This window comes from Chiloscyllium punctatum, chromosome 6 (genome assembly GCF_047496795.1).
Source record: "Chiloscyllium punctatum isolate Juve2018m chromosome 6, sChiPun1.3, whole genome shotgun sequence".
Lineage (NCBI taxonomy): Eukaryota > Metazoa > Chordata > Chondrichthyes > Orectolobiformes > Hemiscylliidae > Chiloscyllium > Chiloscyllium punctatum.
This window is the reverse complement of record NC_092744.1, coordinates 113873133-113898800: the sequence shown is the minus strand read 5'-3', so window position 1 is coordinate 113898800 and position 25668 is coordinate 113873133. Positions and strand designations below refer to the sequence as shown.

At 47.3% G+C, this 25668-nt stretch overlaps 1 long non-coding RNA gene across 1 annotated transcript; it reads right to left on the bottom strand.

Moving 5' to 3' along the window:
- Nucleotides 1–1497: 1497 nt before the first annotated feature.
- On the bottom strand, nucleotides 1498–16035 carry LOC140478546 (uncharacterized). The gene is made up of 3 exons (XR_011960804.1): nucleotides 15912–16035; nucleotides 11735–11863; nucleotides 1498–1627 (listed from the first exon to the last, which is right to left on the bottom strand). It is a non-coding gene; the product is annotated as an uncharacterized lncRNA (long non-coding RNA).
- Between the last annotated feature and the right edge of the window lie 9633 nt (nucleotides 16036–25668).

Genomic DNA, 25668 nt, shown 5'->3' with positions numbered 1-25668 from the left:
TGGAGTGATATGGGCCAGCAACAGGCAGCTGGGAAGAGTTTAGTTTTAGATTATGGTGGGTATCAACTGAAGGGTCAGTTTCCATGCTGTATGGCTCTATGACAAGAATATGGTTTGATTCCATTATTGAAGAAAGGATCAGGGCTGGGTCCACTGATGTGCATCATCGACATAAACGATTTGGTTGAAAATATAGGAGTGATTGTGCAAATGTTTGTTGATGATCAAATGAATGGTGTAGTGGGCAGTAAATACTGTTATCAAAGGGGATCTTGACCAACTGGGCCAGTGGGCCAAGGAATGAAAGATGGAGTTTAATTCAGGTGTTGGATTTTGTTAAGACAAACTAGGGAGGACTAACACAGTTAATGGAAGGGCTCTGGCCAGGGTTGTTGAACAGAGAGAGAGAGAGAGAGAGAGAGAGAGAGAGAGAGAGAGAGAGAGAGAGAGAGAGAGAGACCAAGCGGTGCAAGTTACATTATTCCCCGGAAGTGGCATCACAGGTGGACAGGGTGGGGAAAGTGACATTTGGCACATTTGCCAACATTGGCCAGCACTTTGTTACATACGTTGGAGATATTTGTAACATTGTCCTAAATATTTCCCTTGGGCAGAGGAGGCCACGGGGTGACCCTAAGAATGGTGAATAACCAAGGGTAGGTGAGTCCAGAACTAGAGGGTATAAACAGAAGGTGACAGAGAGCAAGGATTTAAAGAGGGAGCTGAGGGGGAACATTATCCACAGAGGATGGTGCAGAGACGGAACAGACTGCCTCAGGCACATGGAAGAAACAAGAACAATTGTACAGCATGGAAAAGACATTTGGGCAGGTACATGGAGAGGAGAAGGTTTGAAGAGATAAGGGCCAAATGCAGGCAAATGAGACTCATTGAGTATATGAAACATGGGCAGCATTCTGGGGTTTGACCACAGGTTCTGTTTCCGTGCTGTATCACTCTGTATCCAGCTAAAGAGGATTAGTGTACCAAAATAAGGCATGTTGTAGACACTGAAGCAAGTTACAGCGATAGGGATGGTACTCTGGAATGCACTATGTCTCAAATATGTGGAGGGAGTATTGGGAAGGGAGGAGGTTACAGGGACAGGGACTATTGTAGGAGTTAAAAATGACTGAAGACACTGGTGCACAAGCCATGCCACAGATGGTGTTGCATAGTAGTAAGTCTTAGTACAGTGTTGGAGGGAGAACACAGAACAGAAAGATCCCAGGCAGCATTCACAACCTCTCGTCGGAGGCCTACTCTCCCCTCTGTTGTACTGATGCTCGCTTCGACAGCACAGGACAGGAATGATAACTATGAACTCGCCATGCTGTCTCAGTGCAACATAAGTTAAAGTAGACGTGGTGATTGAGCACGGGGTGTGTCTATACTGTGCTCCCCATCCAGCACTGTATCTGTGTCATGTCTTGTTGGCGATGTTTGGAGCCCTCTCATTGCTCTCTGCTCTGTGCACTATGAGTGATCTTACCTCACTGCAGGATTTATTGAAGGCTCCAGATCTCCCTGCCCTTTGTCTCTCTGGCTGACCAACCATCTTCAATGAGGTGATGGATGAGACACACAGCAGTTAGGAAGTCTATTGAGTCAGCAACTTCCTGAGTACCTACAGGAGACAGAGAGATAGACAGAATGGGAAATTAGACTGATGCAGTGAGGGTTACACAGGAGAATGGAAATGAGCCCCACAGATATCTGGAAAATCCCAAACTCCATCCCTGGGCTGTGCTGTTGCGTCTCTCTGGAGTGGAGAATTCTGTTAGCTCAGGATCTGGAGTAGCTGCAAGAGTGAGAGACGCTGACAGAGGCAGCAATTAGACCCAGACAGGGAGGGATACCACATGGAGAGAGACTGAGTGATATCACCAGAGTGCTGGAAGACTTCAGGATCACACAGTCATGGGGGAAGAATGGGTTTAGCTTCATGTGTCAGTGCTCAGGGATGAGCAACCAGTGAGCAGGTGAAGTAATGGCCTAATAACATTATTGTTAGGGCATTTATCCAAAAGCTCAGCTAATGTTCAGGGGAGGCAGGTTTGAATCCCATCATAAGATATGGTGGAATTTAAAAATCAATAATTTTAAAAATAGCAATTAACAATCCATAAACAAATATGAAACCATTGCTGATGTACAAAAATCACAATCCCTTAGATTAGATTCCCTACAGTGCAGAAACAAGCCATTTGACCCAACCAGTCCATGCCATCCCTCCAAAGAGTAACCCACTCAGACCAATCTCCCTCTACCTAATACACCTAACATTATGGGCAATTTAGCATGGCCAATTCACCTGGCCTACGCGTCTTTGGACTGTGGGAGGAAACCGGAGCATCCAGAGGCAATTCACGCATACACGGGGAGAATGTGCAAACTCCACACAATCGCCCGCGGCTGGAATCGAACCTGGGACCCTGGTGCTGTGAGGCAGGAGCGCTAATCACTGAGCCAGCGTGCCACCCACTTTCCTTTTGACAACGAGATCTGATCATCCTCACGTGGTCTGTACGATATACCCACAGCAAAGTGTTTGCCTCTCAATTGCCCTCTGAAATGGCCAAGCAAGCAACTCAGCTCACGGGCAGCTAGGGATAGGCAATAAAGGCTGGTCAGCCAGAGACACCCACATCCCCTCCCTGATTAATAAAAAAAATCCAATGGGATGGGCCCACTGGAACCGTGCTGGGACCAGTGTCCGGGCCAATCATGTCAGTAGGTTTATGGACAGGGCTTTAAACTGACAGAGATAATGCAGGGACAGGGTCCAGGTGAAAGGAGCTATCCAAATCCAAAGAGAAAAGGTGAAGCATCGGAACAGTATGGGGATGTGGCTGAAGGTAATCAGAAAGGAACAGGATGGGACAGCGATTAACTAAAACTGTACATCAGTGAATAGGTTTGTGACAGGAAATTGTGGGAAAGAGTCAATTATGTATTTTTTTGAATGGACGAAGTCTTATCATAAAGGCAGATGGATTTGTGACACAGAGATAAAAGAGATTTAGACACCAGAGAGATACGGTTACAGGGCGAACAAAAGGTGGGCGTAAATATTCAATGGTTCACCACCTTGTGCAAACTCAGGCAAAATGGGTAACGTTAACAATAATGGATAAGAAAGGTATTACAGAGAAATCATTTGATCTCAGATCATGAAGAAGAATCAGTCTGAATGTAAATACTGGCTACTACTTGCCAAGGACACAAGCAGCAGAACAGTTTTAGCCACTGAACAGCATTCCGTTGCTCATCACTGCATTATCAGGAACTCATTGGAATTTTTTTAACAAACACATTGTGATAATTTTGGGAAACATCAATATTCACAAAATGTGGGACAGTCACACTGGCAAGAGTGATATTGGAAGAGGAGTTCAGAGAATTAGTTTTCAGTGTTTCTTTGAATAACAAATTGTGCAACTGGCTAGGGACATAACTATCTCAAAGCGACCATTGTGTGATGAAACTTCGTGAATGAGTAATGTCACCGGGAGAGATCCTCTGCGAAATTGTGATAAAGTGCAGTTTAAAGAAATATAAAGTTTTAAAGTGAATCACAGAAAGGACAAACTTCAACTAGAAACAAAAATAAACAATAACATGAGTTTGAGAGGAGAACTGACCAAGGTAAACTGGCTAAACAGACTGAAATATGTGTCTGTCAATGAACAGTGGAAAACATTAGAAGGAGCAGGGTAAAACACTCAACAAAAGGACATTCCATTGAAACAGACAAATACTCAGCAAGAAATCCCTATCGATCCCTCACTCACGTAAAAAGGATCATATTAGATTATCGGGCTCAGAGGATCACCAAAAAGTACTTAAAATCCTGAAGTGAGAGAACGTTTTAGGAGTAAGTTTTAAAGGAATTGCAAAGGGTCTGCTCACACGAGGAGGTCAGATGGAAGAGGGAATAATTGTCAAGGTTTTATGTCACAAAAGGAACCGGGAGAGCTGAAGGTGCTGGAGGTGGTGAGAGTGTTACAGAGAGTGGTCAGGGTCTGAACGGTGTTACAAAGCCAGTACAGATTGCTGTAGCTGGAGGGGTTTGCAGAGGTAGGGAGGGACATAGCTGTTTTTATTTATTCATTCATGGGATGTGGGTGTCACTGATTGGACCAACATTCTTTGTCCCACTGCTAATTACCCAGAGTATAGCCAGAGTCAGCCGTATTGCTGTGGGTCTGGTGTCACGTCCAGGCCAGACCAGGTTAGAATGTCAGATGTTCTTCCCTAAAAGACGTAAGTGAACCAGATGAGTACTTCCTTTTGGTCAACAATGCTTTTAAGGTGGCCTCACCAATGTCCTGTATAGCCACAACATGATATCCCAACTTCTACTCTCAATGCTCTGCCCACTGAAGGTAACCATCCCAAACGCCTGCTTCACCAACCTGTCTACCTGTGACACCACTTACAAAGAACTGTCTACCTGCTTCCCTAGGTCTCTGACTGACAACACTACCCACGGCCCGAACATTAACTGTACAGGTCCCACCCTGGTTTGTTTCACCAAAATGGAACACCTCACATTTATCTAATTAAACTCCATCTGCTAGACTTCAGCCCACTATCCCAGTGTACTATTCGTTCTGTTGTATCACAGATAACTTTCCTTACTGTCCACTTTACCAACAATTTAAGTGTCACTCAAAAAACTTACTTACCACAAATCCAATGATCCCATCCGAACCATTTATCCAAATGATAAACACCAGGGGACCCACTTCACCGCTGGTCACATATCTCCAGTCAGAAAGGCAACATGTCTCCCATCACCCTCTGTCTCCTACCATCAAGCCCAATTTTGTGTCCAGTGTGCGAGCTCCTTCTGAATGGCATGTCCTTTTACATTGATCTGAGCCTATTACCCAGATTACCGTACAGAACGTAGAACACAGAACAGTACAGCACAAAACCCTTCGGCCATGATGCCATGCCCATCTTTCACCCGACTAAGATCAAACTAACTTACATACCCATCATTTTGCCTATCCAAGAGTCTGTTAAAATGTCCTGTTCCACCCACCCACCACTCTCTGTGTAAAGAGCCTACATCTGAAATCTCTCCTTACCCATCCTCCAATCACCTTACAATTATGCCCCCTTGTACCATGTATGCCATGGGATAAAGAGGTCTCTCACTGTTCACTCTATCTTTGCCTCACACCATCTTGTTCACCTCTACCAAATCACACCACAATCTTCTTCACTCCAATGAGAAAAGCCTTAGCTCCCTCAACCTTTCTTCATAAGACATGCTCTCCAGTACAGGCAGCATCTTGGTAAATCTCCTCTTGACCCTCTCTAAAGCTTCCACATCGTTCCTGTAATGAAGGGATCAAAACTGAACACAATATTCTAATTGGGATCGAAACAGGGCTCTATAGAGCTGCAGCATAACCTCATGGCTTTAAAACTCAATCCCCCAGCTAATGAAAGCCAATACAACATATTCTTTCTTAACAACACGATAAGCTTGGTGGCAAATTTGATGAATCTCTGGTCATGAAATCCAAGATCCATCTGATCCTCCACACTATTCAGTATTCTGCCTTACCCCTGTATTCTGCATTCAAGTCTCAGCTTCCAAAATGTATTACTTCACACTTTTCCAGATTTGACTTCATCTGCCACTTCTCAGCCCAACTCTACATCCTGTCAATGTCCCATTGCAACCTCCAGCAGACATCCACACTATTCACCACACCACCAACCTTTGTGTCATTGGCAAACTTACTTACCCACTCTTCCACTCACACATCCAAGTCATTCATAAAATCACAAAGAACAGAGATTTTTTGACTTCTCCCTGCAGAAAACCACTGGTCACTGAGCTCCAGGCTGAATGATTTCCATCTGTCATCACCCTCTGTCTTCTATGGGCCAGGAATTCTATATCCAGACAGGCAGGTTTCCCTGTATCCCATGCTCTGTACTTTCTCAATGAGCCATAAATGTGTTTTGTCACATTCTCAAAGGATTCAATCAGATTTGTGAGGCATGGCCTGTCCCTTCTAAAGCCATGATGACTTCCTCTAATCAAACTACGGTTTTCCAAGGAATCATAAATCCTGTCTCTTAGAGTCCTCTCCAATAATCTGCCCATCACAGACAGAAGTCTGACAGGTCTGTGATTCCCAAGATTATCTCTATTCCCTTTCTTGAACAACGCATGGCTGATTCACCTAACCTGCACATCTTTGGGCTGTGGGTGGAAACCGGAGCACCTTTCGGATACCCACACAGACATGGAGAGAATGTGCAAACTCCACACAGACAGTCGCCTGGGGCTGGAATTGAAATCGCGTCCCTAGTGCTGTGAGGCAGCAGTGCTAACCACTGAGTTACCGTGCTGCCCCATGTAACTCTCTAGAGCCCTGCTTCTGATCCTCGGTTCCTCAAACTTAAGTTAGCTTCCTTCTTCCTCTTGACTAGATGTTCTACATCCCTTGGAACCTTGTCAAATGCTTTGCTGAAGTTCATGTCGACAACGCTGACTGCTCTCCCTTCATCTATCGATTGGTCAAACCCTCGAAGAGTCAATCTGGTTTGTGAAACACTGTTTTCCACTCACAAAGCCATGCTGACTCTCTCTAATCAGCCCTTGTCTTTCCAAATATATGTAGCTCCTTTCTCTCAGAATCTCCGCCAACAACTTCCCCAGCACTGGCTCACTGGGCTGTGATTTCCTGGCTTTTTCCTGCAGACCTTAAGTGATGGAACAACATTAGCCACCCTCCAGTCTTCTGGTAACTCATTGTGTCTGTTGATAATATAAATATCTCTATTAGGGACACTGCAATCTCTCCCCGAGCTTCCCATGAATATTCAAGTTTAGACCTAATGAGCTACTGAGGATTGATCTACCTTTATTTGTTTTAAGATTCCAGCACTTTTTCTTCTCTGATGAGGATTCTTTCCAAGACATCACTATTTATTTCCCCAAGTTCCCGAGCTTCCATGTCTTTCTCCACAGTAAATACTGACAACGCTATTTTGTCTAATATCTCACCCACCTCCTGACAGTTAAGGTGCCCTATTCTCTGTAAAGGTTTCTGAAAATTCAAATAAACCGTATCCTCGGTACAACCGCTGCTACACCTGTATCTATTCTGCTATTTATATTCACACCAATAAAAATACAATCCAACAGGCTCGAAAACACATTCTCTTTTCCTTAAAAGTATTTTTTTAAGGGTCCAGTTATTGTTCATTGACATATCCTTTCAAACATATTTCAGCTCCCGACCTACTGTCAGGCTAACACTGTTTGGTTTCAGACTGGCAGCAGAAAGGGTTATGGGAGTTCGTGTTTCTCAGTCTGAAAAAGGTAGCTTACAGGTTCAACAGGTAATAGATGTTTTGGAAATAAGGAGGGTCGTGGGGACTGAAGGACATTATGGAGATAGGGAGTGCTGTGGGGCCTGAAAGGGGCCAAAGAGATCTGCAGGGCTGTTGGGCCTGAAGGAGGTTGCATCGATCAGGAGGATCATGGGGATTGAAGGAGGTTACTCTGAACGGGAGGGTCGTTGGGTCAGGATGAGATTATGGAGATAGGGAGGGTCGTGGGACCTTTTGGAGATTATGGAGTTAGGGAGGTTTGTGGGGAATGATTCGGTTATATGGATAGGAAGAGTCATGGGGACTGAAGGAGTTTATAGAGATAGGGAGGGCTGTGGGGACTGAAGGAGGTTAAATAGATAGTAAGTTTATAGAGAAGCACAGGAAAGAAGAGCAGGTATCAGCCATTTGACCACAGAGTCAGTCCCACCATTCAATATGATCACGACTGATCATCTAACCCAGTACAGTATTCCTGCTTTCACACCTTACTCTGATATTATAGTGACTAGTGGCATTTAGTGATACAGGGGGCTGTAGTAACTGGGACAGGGGTGTGCCTTACAGAGATAGGGAGGGTTGTGGAAGCTGGAACAGGTGACGGATAAAGGGCGGGTTTTAGGAAGGGGAGGACTTTACACAGATTTGGAGAAATGCGGCGATGGGACGTGATAACAATCACAGGGAGGATTTTGGGAGCTCGATCTGAGACGGGTCCAGCTGAGAACAGAAGTGAGTCAAACAGTCCGGACAGGCAGGGACAAGGTAGGAGTAATAAATTAAGCTGCATTTATTTCAATGCAAGGGGCCTAACAGGGAAGGCAGATGAACTCAGGGCATGGTTAGGAACATGGGACTGGGATCTCATAGCAATTACAGAAACATGGCTCAAGGATGGGCAGGACTGGCAGCTTAATGTTCCAGGATATAAATGCTACAGGAAGGATAGAAAGGGAGGAAAGAGAGGAGGGGAATTGGCATTTTTGATAAGGGATAGCATTACAGCTGTGCTGAGGGAGGATATTCCCAGAAATACATCCAGGGAAGTTATTTGGGTGGAACTGAGAAATAAGAAAGGGATGATCACCTAATTAGGATTGTATTACAGACCCCCCAGTAGTCAAAGGGAAATTGACAAACAAACTTGTAAGGAGATCTCAGCTATCTGTAAGAATAATAAGGTAGGTATGGTAGGGGATTTTAACTTTCCAAACATTGACTGGGACTGCCATAGTGTAAAGGTTTAGATGGAGAGGAATTTCTTAAGTGTGTACAAGACAATTTTCTGATTCAGTCTGTGGATGTACCTACTAGAGAAGGTGCAAAACTTGACCTACTCTTGGGAAATAAGGCAGGGCAGGTGACTGAGGTGTCAGTGGGGGAGCACTTTGGGACCAGCGACCATAATTCTATTTGTTTTAAAATAGTGATGGGAAAGGATAGACCAGATCTAAAAGTTGATGTTCTAAATTGGAGAAAGGCCAATTTTGACGGTATTAAGCAAGAACTTTTGAAAGCCGATTGGAGGCAGATGTTCGAAGGTAAAAGGATGACTGGAAAATGGGAAGCCTTCAGAAGTGAGATAAAAAGAATCCAGAGAAAGTATATTCCTGTCAGGGTGTAGAGGAAGGCTGGTAGGTATAGGGAATGCTTGATGACTAAAGAAATTGAGGGTTTGGTTAAGAAAAAGAAAGAAGCATATGTCAGGTATAGATAGGATATATTGAGTAAATCCTTAGACGGGTATAAAGGAAGTTGGAGTATGCTTAAGCGGGAAATCAGGAGGGCAAAAAGGGGACATGAGATAGCTCTGGCAAATAGAATTAAGGAGAATGCAAAGGATTTTACAAATATATTAAAGACAAAGGGTAACTAGGGAAAGAATAGGGCCCCTGAAAGTTCAGCAAGGCGGCCTTTGTGTGGAGCCACAGAAAATGGGGCAGATACTAAATGAATATTTTGCATCAGCATTTACTGTGGAAAAGCATATGGAAGATATAGACTGTAGGGAAATAGATGGTGACATCTTGCAAAACGTCCAGATACAGAGGAAGTAGTGCTGGATGCCTTGAAACGGTTAAAGGTGGATAAATCCCCAGGACCTGATCAGGTGTACCCGAGAACTCTGTGGGAAGCTAGAGAAGTGATTGCTGGGCCTCTTGCTGAGATATTTGTATCATCAATAATCACAGGCGACGTGCCAGAAGACTGGAGGTTGGCAAAAGTGGTGCAACTGTTTAAGAAGGGCGGTAAAGACAAGCCAGGGAACGAAAGACCGGTGAGCCTGACCTCGGCGGTGGGCCAGTTGTTGGAGGGAATCCTGAGGGACAGGATGTACATGTATTTGGAAAGGTAAGGACTGATGCGGGATAGTGAACATGGCTTTGTGCGTGGGAAATCATGTCTCACAAACTTGATTGAGTTTTGTGAAGAAGTAGCAAAGAAGATTGATGACTCAGAGTGATAGATGTGATCTATATGGACTTCAGTAAGGCATTCATCAAGGTTCCCCATGGGAGACTGATTAGCAAGGTTAGATCTCATGGAATACAGGGAAAACTAGCCATTCGGATACAGAACTGGCTCAAAGGTAAAAGACAGAGAGTGGTGGTGGAGGGTTGTTTTTCAGACTGGAGGCCTGTGACCAGTGGAATGTCACAAGGATCGGTGCTGGGACCTCGACTTTTTGTCATTTACATGAATGACTCTGATGCAAGCATAAGAGGTACAGTTAGTAAGTTTGCAGATGACCCCAAAATTGGAGGTGTAGTGCACAGCAAAGAGGGTTTTCTCAGTTTCCAACAGGATCTGGACCAGATGGGCCAATGGGCTGAGAAGTGGCAGATGGAGTTTAATTCAGATAAATTCGAGGTGCTGCAGTTTGGAAAAGCAAATCTTAGCAGGACTTATACACATAATGGTAAGGTCCTAGGGTGTGTTGCTGAACAAAGAGACCTTGGAGTGAAGGTTCACAGCACCTTGAAAGTGGAGTCGCAGATAGATAGGATAGTGAAGGAGGCGTTTGGTATGCTTTCCTTTATTGGTCAGAGTATTGAGTCCAGGAGATGGGAGGTCATGTTGCGGCTATACAGGACATTGGTGAGGCCACTGTTGGAATATTTTGTTCAATTCTGGTCTCCTTCCTATCAGAAAAATGTTGTGAAACTTGAAAGGGTTCAGAAAAGATTTACAAGGATGTTGCCAGGGTTGGAGGATTTGAGCTAGAGAGAGAGGCTGAATCGGCTGGGGTTGTGGCGTCGGAGGCTGAGGGGTGACCTTACAGAGGTTTACTAAATTATGAGGGGCATGGATAGGATAAATAGACAAAGTCTTTTTCCTGGGGTTGGGGAGTCCAGAACTAGAGGGCATAAGTTTAGAGTGAGAGGGGGAAGATATAAAACAGACCTAAGGGGCAACATTTTCACGCAGAGGGTGGTACATGTATGTAACGAGCTGCCAGAGGATGTGGTGGAGGCTGATACAATTGCAACATTTAAGAAGCATTTGGATGGGTATATGAATAGGAATGGTTTGGAGGGATATGGGCCGGGTGCTGGCCTGTGTGACTAGATTGGGTTGGGATATCTGGTCGGCATTGACAGGTTGGAATGAAGGGTCTGTTTCCATACGTACACCTCTCTGACTCCATCACTCATGGAGGGTATAGAAATAAACTGTGTGGTCGCGTCTGGAGGAGATTAAAGGCATAAAGGTTTGTAGTTACTGAAGGAAATTACATCAATCTGGACCAGCAGAGTTTACAGAGACTGAGTGCATTTTAGAGTGAGGAAGCATTCATAGTCATCATTAGAAATGCAGAAACTAATTTATGAGAGAAGCAGGGTCACTCTGCACTGTGCCCAGAGACAAGGAGGAGTCTAGCGGCTGGAGGAGGTTACTAAGGTACAGAGCTTTATTGTTGTCGTGACGGGGAAGGTTACAGAGATCATGAAGGTAGTAGGAGTTCAAAAAAGTCACAAAGACAGGGAGGGTTTTCAGGTCTGGAAAGGACTACACTGACCAGGACGGCATAAGGAACTGAAGAGTTGTTTTTCACAGATAAGGAGAGATGTGACAGAACCTGGGATTAAAGGAAAAGGCAGAGACTTTGAGAGTTGTAGTGGTAGGAGGAGCTTACAGGGATAGGCAGGATTGTAGGGGCTGATAGAGATAGGGGAAATGGTATCGATGAAACGGACAATGGAGAAACTGACAGACATAGATGAATTTACAGACAAGATGGTGATAATGAAGCCTGAGAATTTTCTCATGTTCTTTGCCCAGCATTGTTCCTACATCATGCCCTCAGGGTCTGAATTAAAGTCCACTAACTCCTCCCTGTGCTGTTCACTGTGAGTGATCTTACCGGCTGCAGGATTTACTGAAGGCTCCAGATCTCACTCTCCATCTTTCTCTGGCTGACCAGCTGTCTTCAATGTGGTGATGGACGAGACAGGAATTGGGAATTCTGCTGAGTCCGAGACATCAGGAAGACCTACAGGAGACAGAGAAGTACACAGAATGGGAAATTAGACTAATGCAATGAAGGTTACACATGGAGAATGGCACTGAGTCCCACAGAGATCTGGAAATTCCCAGTCTCCATCCATGGCCTGTGCAGTTGCTTCCCTCTGGAGTGGAGAATGCTGTTGGCTCAGGATCTGGAGTAGCTGCAAGAGTGAGAGACACTGACAGAGGCAGCAATTAGACCCACACAGTGAGGGATACCACATGGAGAAATACTGAGTGATATCAGCAGAGTGCAGGAATCTATCAGGATCACACAATGGTATCATCAGAAGTGGTTCTGACCAGTGAGCACTGCTACCAGTACTCGGGGAGGACTGAGCTATTTTATTGGGATAGGCTCCTCTGGTACCAGATTATGCAGTGTGCCATAAACGGACACAGATGAGGAGGGGGACAGGTCTGAGGTGAATGGAAATTCCCAAGTCCAAAGAGAAAGGTTGAAATATTGGAACACCATGGAGATGTGAATGAAGACCAAAAGAAAGAAACAGTAAGGGACTGAGTTTAGTTAAAATACGACATTGTCAAACAGATTTGTGACAGGAAATTATTGGTTAAAATAAAATAAATGCCAGTTCCGCCCCTCACAATTCCTCACACACCACAAGTGACATCACTTCCGCCCCTCATATCATCGCTGATGTCACACACTCAGTGACTTCCACGCCCCCCCACTGCCGTGTTTGCCACCACTTCCACCCTCACCAACGCCACTCATCTGCAGTCTGCTGACACCACCCCCAGGTCCCACATCACCATCCCTGCCCCCAGAATCCTGAGGGGAACACCACCCCTGCTCATGACTCCATCCCCATTCCCCCTAACACCACACCCACTCCAGTTACAGGCTCCGTCGCCTCCCCCAGCTCCACACCTACGCCTGGTCCCAGCTCCCAGTCCTGCCGTGTTTTCACCATTCCCCCTGACCTCCCCTCACTGAGGACGAATGATCAGTCCTCAGCAAAGGCCTCACCTTTATCCCCCTCCGTCCACACATCAATGAATTTAATACACGCCGTGACATCGAACACTTCTTCCACCACCTCCGCCTCAGAGCTTACTTTTACAATGAAGACTCCCGCCGATTTTCTGAGGACCCCTTTGCCACCCTCCAACATACTCCATCCACCTGGACACCCCGCGCTGGCCTATTACCTGCCTTCGATTTCTTCATTTCCAACTTCCACCAAGACATTAACCGCCTCAACCTATCTACCCCCTCCCCCACTCCAACCTCTCACCCTCACAACATGCAGCCCTCCACTTCCTCTGCTCCAATACCGACCTCACCATCAAACCAGCAGATAAAGGGGGTGCAGTGGTAGTCTGGTGCACTGACCACTACACCACTGAAGCCATGATGCCAACTCAAAGACACCTCCTCCTACCACCCCCTCTACCATGACCCACCTCCCATCACCAAACCGTCATCTCCCAGAGCAGACAGAACATCATCACCTCAGGAGGAGATCTCCCACCCACAGCTTCCAACCTCATTGTCCGGGATACCCCACTGTCCGGTTCTACCTCCTTCCCAAGATCCACAAGCCTGACCACCCTGGCCGACCCATTGTCTCAGCATGCTTATACCCCACCGAACTCATGTCTGCCTACCTCGACATTGTCCTATCCCCCAGTCCAGGAACTACCCACATTCATTCGAGGCACCACTCACACCCTCCACTCCTCCAAGACTTCCGTTTCCCCAGCCCCCAACGCCTCATCTTCACAATGGATATCCAATCCCTCTACACCTCCATCCACCATGACCAAGACCTCCAAGCCCTCCGTTTCTTCATCTCCCGACGTCCACAACAGTACCCTTCCACCGACACTCTCATTCGTTTGGCTGAACTTGTCCACACCCTTAACAATTTTCCCTTCAAATCCTCCCACTTCCTCCAGACCAAAGCGATAGCCATGGGCACCCGTATGGGCCCCAGCTCTGCCTGTTTCTTTGTTGGCTATGTAGAACAGTCCATCTTCCATAGTTACAATGGCACCACTCCCCACGTCTTCCTCCGCAACATTGATGACTGCATTGGCACCACCTCGTGCTCCCTCGAGGAGTTTGAGCAATTCATCAACTTCACCAACACATTCCACCCTGACCTTAAATTTACCTGGACCATCTCTGACACCTCCCTCCCCTTCCTGGACCTCTCAATCCCCATTAATGACAACCAACTTGACACCGACATTTTTTACAAATCTACCGACTCACACAGCTACCTAGTTTACACATCTTCCCACCCTACCGCCTGCAAAATTCCCAACCCCAATTCCCAATTCCTCCACCTCCGCTGTACCTGCTCCCAGGTGGGCCAGGTCCACCACAGAACACACCAGATAGCCTCCTTCTTTAGAGATCGGAATTGCCCTTCCCACGTGGTAAAAGATGCCCTCCAATGCATCTCGTCCACATCCCGCACCTCCGCCTTCAAACCCCACCCTTCCAACAGTAACAAGGACAGAACGCCCCTGGTGCTCACCTTCCACCCTACCAACCTTCGTATAAATTAAATTATCCGCCGCCATTTCCTCCACCTCCAAACGGACCCCACCACCAGGGATATATTTCCCTCCCCACCCCTCTACACTTTCCGCAAAGACCATTCCCTCCGTGACTACCTGGTCAGTTCCACATCCCCGAAAATCCCACCCTCCCTTCCTGGCAGCTTCTCCTGCCACTGCAGGAATTGCAAAACCTGCGCCCACACCTCCCCCCTCACCACCATCCAAGGCCCCAAAGGAGCCTTCCACATCCAAAGTTTTACCTGCACATCCACCAATATCATTTATTGTATCCGTTGCTCCCGAAGCATTGGGGAGACTGGACACCTCCGAGCAGAGCACATTAGGGAACATCTCTGGTACACCCGCACCAATCAACCCCACCGCCCTGTGACCCAACATTTCAACACCCCTCCCACTCTGCCAAGGACATCCAGGTCCTGGGCTTCCTCCACCGCCACTTCCTCACCACCCGACGCCTGGAGGAAGAACGCCTCACCTTCCGCCTCGGAACACTTCAACCCAAGGGCATCAATGTGGACTTCACCAGTTTCCTCATTTCCCCTTCCCCATCTCACCCCACCTCCAGCCTTTCAGCTCAGCACCGCCCTCATGACCTGTCCTAATGGCCTATCTCCCTTCCCACCTATCCATTCCACCCTCGTCTCTGACCTATCACCCCCATCCCCACCCCCATTCACCCAATGTACTCTTTGCTACCTTCCCCATCCTCCACTCTGACCTATCACCTTCTTCCCCACCCCATTCACCTATTGTACTCTTTGTTACCTTCCCCGACCCTCCTCTCTGACCTATCACCCCCATCCCCACTCCCATTCACCCATTATACTCTTTGCTACCTTCCCCCATCCTCCACTCTGACCTATCACCTTCTTCCCCACCCCATTCACCTACTGTACTCTATGCTACTTTCTCCCCATCCCCACCCCCCTCTCATTTATCTCCCCTCTCTGCAGGCTCCCGGCCTCTGTTCCTGATGAAGGGCTTTTACCCGAAACGTCGATTTCCTGCTCCTCCGATGCTGCCTGACGTGCCGTGCTTTTCCAGCACCACTCAAATCTAGACTCTGGTTTCCAGCATCTGCAGTCTTTGTTTTTACCTTACTGGAGGGGGAGTCTACCAAGATAAGGCATGTTGTAGACACTGAACCAAGTTACAGGGATAGGGATGGTAGTCTGGAATGCAGTACAGTTCAAATATGTGGAGGGACTATCGGGAAGGGAGGAGGTTACAGCGATAGGATCTGTTAAAGGAATTAAAAATTATTGAAGACACTGGACCACAAGACATGCCATAGATACACTGTTGCAGAGTAGTGAGTTTTAATATAACAGAACTTACATTGGGGTGGTGATTGAGCCTGGGGTGTGTGTGTGTACTGTGCTCCCCCTCCAGCACTGTATCTATATCATGTTGTGTTAACAGATGTTTGGAGCCCTCTCATTGTTCTTTGCTCTGTGCACTGTGGGAGACCTTACCTCACTACAGGATTTATTGAAGGCTCCAGATCTCCTTTCTCTTTGTCTCTCTCTGGCAGACCAACTGCATTCAATGAGGTGATGGACGATCCACCCAGCAGCTGGGAAGGCTATTGAGTCAGGACTTTCCTGAATTCCTACAGGAGACAGAGAAATAGACAGAATGGGAAATTAAACAGATGCAGTGAGGGTTACACATGGAGAACAGCACTGAGTTCCACAGAGATCTGGAAAATGGAGCGATATTTAGTAATAGTCCCAGATAGTTGGAAGATGTCAGAATCACACAATTGTGTCGGAAGAATGGGTTTAGCTTCATGATGCCCTGGTATCAGTGCTCAGGGATGAGCACCCAGTGAGCAGGTGAAGAAATGGCCTAGTGGTATTATTGCGTGAGAATATATCCAAAACCTCAGCTAATGTTCAGGGGAGGCAGGATTGAATCCCACCATCTAAAAAGGAGACATTTGAAATCAATAATTTTAACAATAAACAATCCACAAATAAGTATGAAACCATGACTGATGTACAACAAATCCAAACACTTGTCCTTTCGAGAAGGACATCTGCCCATCCTCACGTGGTCTGCACGACATCCCCACAGCAAAGGGTTTGCCTCTCAATGACCCTCTGAAATGGCCGGGCAAGTTACTCAGTTCAAGGGCTTCTGGGACTGGGCAATAAAGGCTGGTCAGTCAGAGACTCACACATCCCATACCTGATTTTAAAAAAAAATCTATTAGGATGGTCCCCCTGGAACCGTGCTGGGACCAGTGTCCTGGCCAATCATGTCGGTTGGTTTATGGACAGGGCATTAAACTGAGAGAGGATGCAGGTGAAAGGAGCTTTCCAAATCCAAAGGGAAAAGGTAAAGCAATGAAACAGTATGGGAATGTGGCTGAAGACAAGCAGAAAGGAACAGGATGGGACAGAGTTTAATTAAAACTGTACATCAGCAAATAGATTTGTGACAGAAAATTGTGGAAGAGAGTATATTATGTTTTTTTTTTGAGCGGACAACGTTGCTGCCATAAGGTCGATGGATTTGTGACACAGAGATAAAAGAGATTTAGACACCAGGGAGACATGGATACAGGGTGAACAAGAATATTCAGTGGTTCGTAATCTTGTGCAAACTCAGGCAAAATGGGCAACGCGAACAATAATGGATAACAAAGGCATTACAGAGAAAGCATTTGGCCGCAGATCATGAAGTAGAGTCAGTCTGAATGTAAATTCTGGCTACTACTTGCCAAGGATACAATCAGCAGAACAGTTTTAGCCACCGAACAGCATTTCATTGTTCATCACTGCATTAAACAGGAACTCATTGGAATTTTTTAACAAATGCATTGTGATAATTTTGGAAAACTTCAATATTTGTATAATCTGGGACAATCACACGGTCAATATTGATATTGGAAGAGGAGTTTGGTGAATTTTTTTTTCAATGTTTCTTTGAAAAACACATTGTGCAACTGTTAAGGGACATAACTATCGCAGAGCGACCGTGTAATGAAACTTAGTGAATGAGTAATGTCACCTGCAGAGATCCTTCGGGAAATTGTGATAAAGTGCAGTTGAAAGAAATATAAAGTTTTAAAGTGAATCACAGAAAGGACAAGCTACAACTAGAAACAAAAATAGCCAATGACATGGGTTTGAGAGGAGAACTGACCAAGGTAAACAGGCTAAACAGACTGAAATATGTGTCTGTAAATGAACAGTGGAAAACATTTGAAGGGACAATGCAAAATACTCAACAAAAGGATATTCCATTGAATCAGTAAGAACCTCAGCAAGAAATTCCCACTGATCCCTCACTCAGGTCAAAAGGGATCATACTAGATTATGAGGCTGAGAAGATCACCAGAATGTACTTAAAATCCTGAAGTGAGAGTGTGTTTTCGGAGTAAATGTTAATGGATTGCAATGAGTCTGCTCGCAGGAGGAGGGCTGTGGGAAGGGGAGCCACGGTTAGGGTTCATTAACACAATAGGAACAGGGAGAGGTGAAGGTGCTGGAGGTGGTGAGAGTATTACAGAGAGTGGTCAGGGTGTTACAAAGCCAGGACGGATTGCTGCTGCTGGAGGGGTTTGCAGAGGTAGGGAGGGACATAGGTATTTTTATATATTCATTCATAGGATATGGGTGTCACTGCCTGCAACAACGTTCTTTGACCCACTGCTAATTACTGACAGGGTAGCTCAGAGTCAGCCATATTGCTGTGGGTCTGGAGTCACATGTCGGCCAGACCAGGTTAGAATATTTGATGTCCTTCCCTAAAGGAGGTTAGTGAACTAGATGTGTTCTTCCTACTGATCAACAATGTTTTAACAGTGGCCCCACCAATGTCTTTTCCAGATACAACATGACATCCCACCTGTTACTGTTAATGCTCTCCCGAATGAAGGTCACCATCCCAAATACCTGCTGCACCAGCTGTCGACCTGTGACACCACATTCAAAGGACTGTGTACCTGGGTCACTGGATCTCTGACTGAAAACACTACCCAAGGCCCGAACATTAACTGTACAAGTCCCACCCTGGTTTGTTTCACCAAAATGGAGCACCTCACCTTTATCTAATTAAACTCCATCTGCTATTCTTCAGCCCACTATCCCAGCAGTACTGTTCATCCTGTTGAATCATAGATAACATTCTTCACTGACCACTTTACCACCAATTTCAGTGTCACCCAAAACAATTACTTCCCAGGAAACCAATATTCCCATCCAAACCATTTATCCAAATGACAAACAACAGGGGACCCACTCCACCGCTGGTCACATGCCTCCAGTCAGAAAAACAACATGTCTCCCATCACCCTCTCTCTACAACTATCAAGCAAATTTTGTGTCCAGTTCACTAGCTCCTCCTGAATGCCATATCCTTTTTGCAATGATCTGAGCTTATTACCCAGTTTACCAGACAGAACACAGAACAGTTCTCCCAAGATCCTTCGGCCATGATTTCATGCCAACCTTTTATCCAACTGTAAGATCAAAGTAAACTACATATCCTTCATTTTACTATTATCAATGTGTCTGTCCAACAGTCTATTAAATGTCCCGAATGTGTCTAATTTTACTACCACCATTGGCAGTCCATCCAACCACCTATCATTCTCTATCCTCTTATCCATCCTCCAATCACCTTAAAATTATGCCGCCTTGTAATAGCTATTTATGCCACAGGAGGAAACATCTCTGACTATTCACTCACTCTGTGCCTCTCATCATCTTGTTCACCTCCACAAAGTCGCCCCGCCACCTTCTTCACTCCAATGAAAAAAGCTTTAGGTCCCTCAACCTTTCTTCATAAGAACTGCCCTCCATTACAGGCAGCATCTTGGTAAATCTCCTGTGTACACTCTCTAAAACTTGCACAGCCTTCCTGTAAAGGGGAGCAGAACTGAACACAATATTCCAAGTGTGGTCTCACCAGGACGCTATAAAGATGCAGTAAAACCTCACGGCTCTTACAGTCAATCCCCTTCTAAGGGGAGCCAATACAACATATGCCTTTTTAACAACCCTACCAACGTGCGTGGTGATTTTGAGGGATCTATAGACATAGATCCCATGATCTCTGTTCCTCCGCACTGCCAAATACTCTGCCTTTCACCCTGTATTCTGTATTCAAATTCGACCTTCCAGAATGAATTACTTCACACTTTTCCGGATTGGACTCCATCTGCCACTTCCAGCCCAGCTCTGTGTCCTGTCAATGTCCCATTGCAACCTACAACAGCCCTCCACATTCCCCACCGCTCCACCAACCTTCACGTTATTGGCAAACTTACTAACCCACTCTCCAACATCCACATCCAAGTCATTTACAAAAATCACAAAGAGCAGAGTCCCAGAGCCGATTGTTACAGAACCCCACTGGCCACAGAGCTCCAGGCTCAATACTGTACATCTGCTGCCACCCTCTGTCTTCTCTGGGCCATCCAATCCTGTATCCAGACAAACAAATTTCCCTGTATTCCAATTTTCCTTCTTTTCTGAATGAGCCATCAACATGTTCTGCCATATCCTCAAAGATTTCGATAAGGTTTGTGAGGCATGACCTGACCCCTCACAAACCCATGCTGACCGTCACTAATTTAACTATGGTTTTCCAAGTAGTCATAAATCCTGTCTTTAGAGTCCTCGCCAATTATCTGCACACCACAGACATTCGACCAAATCTGTAATTCCCAGAATTCTACCTCCGTAACATGGCTCGGACTTTACAAATCTTCCCTCCCCTGCCATGTTCCGCAGAAGGGCACTGGAGGGTGGTATGGGTTACAGAGATAGAGAGGAACATCAGGACAGGAGGATTTTGCAGACATTAGGAGGTCTGCAGTGCCAAAAGGAGGCTTCAGTAATTGTGAGGTTTCATGGTGATGAAGGCATTTGAGGAGGGACGGAGGGAGGGAGGATTGTAGGGAAATGAGAGGTTTCATAGTTTAGGTGTTTTGTTAGGACTGCAAAAGGTTACTGAGTTGGGGAGGGTGTAAGCTCTGGTGGATATTACATAAACATGTGGTTTTAGTTGCAATGCAGGAAGAGGATTCAGGAAGCTGGAGAGTATGGGGTCTGAACGAGGTTACACAAATGGGAAGAGTTGTCAGGAGTGGAGGTGTTTACAGAGACAGCAATGGTCTGATCTGGAAGAGGACCCAGATTGGGAGGGATGGGGACTGGAGGTGTTTTCACAGGGAGGGAGGACCATAGACCCACAGGAGGTTACAGAAATGTGGAGAGTGACAGGGCTGACAGGGGTTCATGGAGATGGGAATGTTGGGAGGGATGGAGAAGTTTACAAGGATAAGGATGTTTGTAGGCCAGGGCTGGATCACAGACAGGGACTGCTTTAGGGAGCTGAGCAGATTACAGAGATAAAGATGTTTGTATTGACTGGAAGAACAAACAGAGATATGCAGGGTAGTCGTGACTGAAGATGTCTATCGACATAGGAAGGCTTAGGTTCTGAGGGGTTATGGAGGCTGTGGAATCTGGATTTCTTTTCAGAGACTGGGATAACAATTTTGGTCAGAAACAGTTTCACAGATAAGGGAGAATTGCACAAACAGGAGGAAGTTGTACGGGAAGGTGACGTTTAACAGATAGTGGTGTAAGAGCTGGACAAGGTTATGGAGATGGGTAGATGGTGGAGACACAGGAGGAGCTAACATTGACATGGGGGTGATAGTGACAGGAGGGTGTTAAATAGATAGTGGGTTTTGTAGGGACTGGATTGGGAGAGGCACAGGCATGGAGTGAGTTTGACAGATCAGGATTACTGCAGAGACCTGAGAGGATTACACTGATAGGGATGGTGGTCGGGTCTCCACAGACTGTTGGTGTTTTAGGGAATGGAAGAGATTTGGTAGATAGGGAGGGATGTAAGAGCTGCAGGAGCTTGTGGAGAGTTGAAGAGTTGGAGCAGTGTGCAGAGGTAGGTTTCTCAGACAGGAGTAGGTTATAGAGAGTGAGGGTTGTGTGGTCTGAGTAAGTCAAAAAGAGGAGAGTTTTCGCGTCTGGAAGAGGTTACACTGACAGGGACAGTTGAAGAGACTGAAGCAAAAATGTATGGAGAAGGTTACACAGATAGGGAGGTGAGTAGGGACTGAAGGTGAATACACAGACACAGAGGGTTGTATTGTTAGACGGAGCTGAGAGGGATAGGGACTGGTTTAGGGATTTACACAGATAGGGAAGGTTGTGTTTTTGGAGAAGGTTACACTGATACAGACAGTGTTAGGGAGTGTTTAGTGGACTACAGAGGAGCTCAGAGAGAATGTATTATGGGGAGTGGAGGAGATTACAGACACAGAGATGGCTGTCGGGTTGAAAAGAGCTTCTACAGATCCTCAGTGCTGTAAGGCTGGAGGGAGATTATAACAGTGAGTGTTGCCAAGACTTAATTACTTCACTGATATAGAGCAGGTCTCAGCACGTAACTGTCAAAGGGAAGTTGAGACAGTCCAGATGAGTTTTCAGAGATACAAATGTTTATGGGAGTTTCAAGAGGGAACAATGATTGGGAGTGCTGTACCAAATGGTAATAGTTATAGGGAGGGTTCTAAAAGCAGGAAGAGATGACAGACATATCGATCTTTGCAAAGACTGGAGAAGGTTACATTGCCAAGGAGTGTTTTAGAGTCTGGAGGAGATTACAGTGTTAAGGAGAATATTGGGGATAAGGCAAGGTGTAATAGACGGGGATGGCTGACAGGGCTGGACAATAACCTGAATAGAATCGCCATCGTGTGCAACCAGGCCATTCGGCCCAACCAGTCCATTCCTAACCTCTGAAGAGCATCCAACCCAGACTCACCCCTCTACCTATACATTAAACCCTACATTTCTCGTGGTGAACTTACTTAAACCACACATTCCTGAATACCACAGTCAACTTATGAAGGCCGATTCACTGATGGTGCAAATTTTGGACACACACACACACACACACACACACACACACAGATACAGCAAGGGAGCGACATGCAAACACACACAGTGCGGGAGATACCCGCAGACACACAGCAAGGGAAGGACCTGCACACACACACAGTGAGGGGGATACATGCAAGAAACACAGCAAGGGAAGGACATGCACACACACACACACACACACAGTGAGGGAGATACACGCAGACACACAGCGAAGGAGGGATGCACACACACACAAATCGAGGGAGGGACACAGACAGCGAGGAAGGTACACGCACACATGAAGCGAGGGAGGGACACGCACACACGAAGCGAGGGAGGGACACGCACACACGAAGCGAGGGAGGGACACGCACACACGAAGCGAGGGAGGGACACGCACACACACACACAGAGGGAGGGACACACACACACACACACAGAGGGAGGGACACACACACACACACACAGAGGGAGGGACACGCACACACACAGAGGGAGGGACACGCACACACACACAGAGGGAGGGGGATATGCACACACACAGCGAGGAAGGGGCACTCACACAGCAAGGAAGGGACACGCACACACACACACACACACACAGCAAGGGGGAACGCGCAGACACACACAGCGAGGGAGGGACACGCATGCACGCGCGCACACACACACGAACACACACAGCGAGAGAGGGACACGCGCACACACACAGCCAGGGAGGGACACACACAAACACACACAGAGAGCAAGAGAGGGACACGCGCACACACAGCGAGGGGGGAGACACATGCTCACACACGCACACCAGGAGGGACACACACACACACACACACACACACACACACACACACAGTGAGGAGGGAAGGAAACACACACACACACACACACACCAAGGGAGGTACACGCGCACACACACAGCAAGGGAGGTACACGCGCGCACACACAGCATGGAAGGGACACACACAGCGAGGAAGGGATACGCAGCGAAGGGACACACACACACTGCGAGGGACGGGGACACAAACACGCAAAGCAAAGGAGGAACACATAAACACATACAAACACAGAGCAAGGGAGAGACGCGCACACACAGTGAGGAAGGGACAAACACATTCACTTACGGTGAGGGGAATACACGCAAACACACCGTGAAGGAGGGACAAGCACACACATGTCGAGGGGGAGAGCATGTGCACAGAAATTGAGAAGGGGCACACACATGCAAAGCGAGGGAAGGACATGCACAAATACATACACACACAGCGAGGGAGGGACACACACACACACACACACACACAAACACACACACACACACACACACACACACACACACACACACACACACACACACACACACACACACACACACAGCAAGGGAGGGACGCGCACATGCACACAGTGAGGGGGATACACGCAGACACACAGCGAGGAAGGGACACACACATGCAAAGTGAAGGAGGGACACGCGCACATACACATACACACAAATATAGAGCAAGGGAGAGAGATGCACACACAGCGAGGGAGGGGCAAGCACACACACCTATGGTGAGGGGAATACACGCAGACACACAGTGAGGGAGGGACACGCACATACACTGCAAGGGAGGGACACGCACACACCGCGAAGGAGGGACAAGCACACACATGTTGAGGGGGAGGGCATGTGCCCAGAAATTGAGAGGCGGCACACACACGCAAAGCAAGGGAGGGACATTCACAAATACACACAGAGCGAGGGAGGGACATGCACACACACACACACACACACAAGGGACGGACATACACACGCAAAGCGAGGGAGGGACACGCAAAGATACACACACACACATATAGACACACACATAAACACAGAGCAAGGGACGGACGTGTGCACACACAGCGAGGGAGGGACATACAAACACACACAGTGAGGTAGTTACCCGCAGACGCACAGTGAGGGAGGGATACACACACACATACACACGTCGAGGGGGAGGGCATATGCACAGAAATTGAGAGGGGGCACAATCACACATGGCAAGGTTGGACACGCGCACACAGCAAGGGGGGACACGCACTCACACGCAAAGCGAGGGAGGGACATGCACACACAGCGAGGGGTGACACGCACATACACAGTGAGGGAGGGACACGCACACACAGTGAGGGAGGGATACACGCACAAACAGCGAGGGAGGGACACGCGCGCGTACACACACACGGAAGAGCACGTACACACAGCGAGAAAGGGACACACACACAGCAAGGGAGGGATGCACGTGCACACACACACACACACACACACACACACACACACACACGGAAGAGCACGTACACACAGCAAGGGAGGGACACACACAGAGCAAGGGAGGGACATGCGCACACACGCACACACGTACAAACATTCAGAGTCAGTGAGAGACACGCAAACACAGTGAGGGTAGGATATACACACACAGCAAGGGAGGAACCTACATAAACACACACAGAGAGGGAGGGACACACACGCACACACAGGGAAGGAGGCACAAGCACACACACGGCGAGAGAGAGGGCATGTGTACAGGAATTGAGAGGGGACACGCACACAGCGAGAGGGGACATGGACAGACACAGCGAGGGAGGGACACACACACAGAGCGAGGGGGGACATGCATTCACACAACGAGGGGAGAAGCGCACACAGTGAGGGGGATATACACAAAGTGCAATGGAGGGACACACACACACACCGAGGGAGGGAAGGACATGCACACACAGCGAGGGAGGGACATACACAAACACACACAGCGAGAGACACACACACACACAGGGAAGGAGGGACAAGCACACACATGGCGAGGGGGAGGGCATGTTTACAGAAATTGAGAGGGGACACGCACACACAGCGAGAGAAGACACGCACAGACACAGCAAGGGAGGGACACACGCACATATAGTGAGGGGGGACATGCACTCACACACCAAGGGGAGAAGTGCACACACAGTGAGGAGGATATACACAAAGAGCAATGGAGGGACACACACACACACAGAGACAAAGAGCGAGGGAGTGACATGCGCACACACAGCAAGAGGGATACGCAAACACAAAGCGAGGGAGGGACACGCACACACAGCGAGGGAGGGACACGCACACACAGCGAGGGAGGGACACGCACACACAGCGAGGGAGGGACATGCACACACAGCGAGGGAGGGACACGCACACACACAGGGAAGGATGAACAAGCAGACACACGGCGGGGGGAGGGCATGTGCACAGAAATTGAGAGGGGGCATGCACTGACATGGCAAGGGAGGGACACACGCACACACAGCAAGGGGGGACAGGCACTCACACAGC